Below are 2,500 nucleotides of genomic sequence, written 5' to 3'. Positions count from 1 at the left end.
AACTCATTCTAACATCAACTCTGAAGGCTTAAGTCTCAGCTAGCTATTGTCTAATCCAGATATGGATGGGACAATTTCAAAGGCTTCGAATTCTTCAGCAGTGTGACAGATTTGGATAAACGTTCCCTCAAAGCAACTACCAGAAGGAAGCAATTGTAACAAGTCCAACCCCCAAATTCCATTAGCTCATAAGTGTGAAGTGTGACCTTTCTTGGCTTTGTGTCCTATCTCCAGACCCGTTGCAACAGCAGTATCACATTCATGGCCCTAGAAGACCTCCTGCCCCTTTAGCTCTGTTCCCAAGCCTCCAATTAGAACCTATCTATCCTACTTGAAACAAGATGGGAGCCACTATTAACTGTTAGTCACGGTTGGAGTTACTTCCTGTCTGAAAGTTGGCCATGTTTACAGCCTGTCAAAGCCAAGAACACTGAGTAGCCTGCCTCTTTGTCTTCCTTCCTTCCTCCCTTCCTTCTTTCCTTCCTTCTGTTCATCTTTTCTTCCTTCTACCTTTCCTCCCTTGCTTCCACCCATCTTTTCTTTCCTTCCTTCCTTCCTCCCTCCCTCCCTCTTCTCCATTCCCTTCCTCCATTCCCTTCCATTCCCACTAGCAGTGTTTCTTTCTTTCTTTCTTTTTTTTCAAACCTACATCACCCGTTATTCCCAGGCGGTCTCTCATCCAAGTACTAACCAGGCCCGACCCTGCCTAGCTTCCAAGATCAGACGAGATAGTGCGCATTCAGGGTGATATGGCCGAAGACAGTGTTTCTGTTCATATAACCCAACACAGTGTTTATCAGATGATTGCTCGAGTGTTCCTTCGGCACAGATGAGTAAGCTTAGCCAAGCTCTGCAGTGAGCGGTCCATCTTCCCAGACTGGGGAATGCTGGATCCTATTTCAGAAAGCAGATGTGTGTCTGTAAGGCACACAGAGTGGTTGGTCCCATCTCTGGAGAGTTGTTTCAGTGCAGCCTCACCCTGCCAAAGCTCACCTTAAACCCATTCTTCTCATGCCATTAGAGTGTAAAGGGAAAAATCTAATTATTTTTCATGGTTAGTGACCCTCCTTTAGCAAGATAATGACCATTCCTGCTGTTTAAGACCCTCCCTTGCCAGCATCTCTCTTAGTCTCACCGCTTCTAAACTTGAACTATATTTTATACCAGATTCTATCTGTTCAGTCACATTATTACTGAATAAAGTCACTGAGAATGATAAATCAGCTGATACTAAACCCTTGTTTTTAGGGAAAATTGAGGATTGTGTTCCTAGAAGCCTCTCTAATCAAACCTTTGCACCAGCCTTGAGAAATATATATATATATATATATATATATATATATATATATATATATATATAGTGATACAAATTATTGAGTCATTTGCATTGAACTCCAATCAGTTGCACTATATAACTTACTCATGAATGGGAGTTTCCCTAATACATATGTTTTCTGCATAAAACACATATAGCCTTTTCACTAGTGTCAGTAATACTAGAAACCACTCCAGCTCTATGAAAGGAATGTAAACACACGTCCCATTTTGTTGTGAAATCACAACAAAAAGCAAAGAAAGTAGAAAATGAGACACTACCTAACCCATGAAAAGGACTCAGGAGCAGCATAAGACTGGCGACAGAAAGTCCAACTCTGCTCATTGTGCTGGGAAAGGTAATGTTGTTGTGTGACTAAAATCATGTGTGTGTGTGTGTGTGTGTGTGTGTGTGTGTGTGTGTGTGTGTGCATGAAGGACATAAACATTAGTTTGTGGTTTTCAGATATATTTTAGCAAATAGGTGAATAGGTGAATTTGCAAATACAGAATCCACTAAACCAAGGAGCAACTGTCCGTGTAACTACTTGCTCTCTGCTTCACAGCTCTCCACCTGTCTGTCTGAATCCACCTATGGGTGAGAATATCTGAAGGGGAAGTGCTCCCTAGGCTCAGGGGCAGTAAAAGCCTGTCCTATTTGGGTAGAAATGAATCATGTCCTCAGCCTTGTGCTCTGCCAGACACGCACTGGTCTAACCTAGTCTGGACTATGATATGGTCACCCATTTGAAGCACTTAAATAAGGTGTAGAGTTTCCTTATCAGACTTGATAGCTTGAATGCCCGAGAATCACCGCTCATCACCTTGCTTTTTAGTACTTATGATTAAGGGAGAGACAGAAGCATTATTTTTCATCCAAATGTAGCAGAGGACACATGGGCAGTGAGAGCTTCCTGCAGAGATGGCAGGCTCAGCCTATGGCCTCTGATTCTTAGCTATTAGAATTTTATTTTTCTAGATAAAGCAAGGGTATATGCTTTGCTCATGTGACTCTTACTCATCCACACAGAAATCCCATAATGCAGGTAGAAATGTTTCTTCTATGGAGAAAGACAAGAGGCAGGGGAGTAAGGGGCATGCAGGAAGAGGGCATGTGCTGTACCCATATTGGTTTGATCACAGAAGCCTGGCTAACATTATTATCCCATGTCAGCTCTTAAAACAT

At 42.3% G+C, this 2,500-nt stretch overlaps 1 pseudogene; it reads right to left on the bottom strand.

Annotated features, from left to right (window-relative positions):
• Positions 1 to 642: 642 nt before the first annotated feature.
• On the bottom strand, positions 643 to 761 carry LOC116092729 (annotated as a pseudogene).
• Positions 762 to 2,500: the final 1,739 nt, after the last annotated feature.

Source organism: Mastomys coucha, unplaced genomic scaffold, assembly GCF_008632895.1.
Source record: "Mastomys coucha isolate ucsf_1 unplaced genomic scaffold, UCSF_Mcou_1 pScaffold15, whole genome shotgun sequence".
Lineage (NCBI taxonomy): Eukaryota > Metazoa > Chordata > Mammalia > Rodentia > Muridae > Mastomys > Mastomys coucha.
The sequence above is the reverse complement of the archived record's forward strand: the minus strand, read 5'-3'. Positions and strand labels throughout refer to the sequence as shown.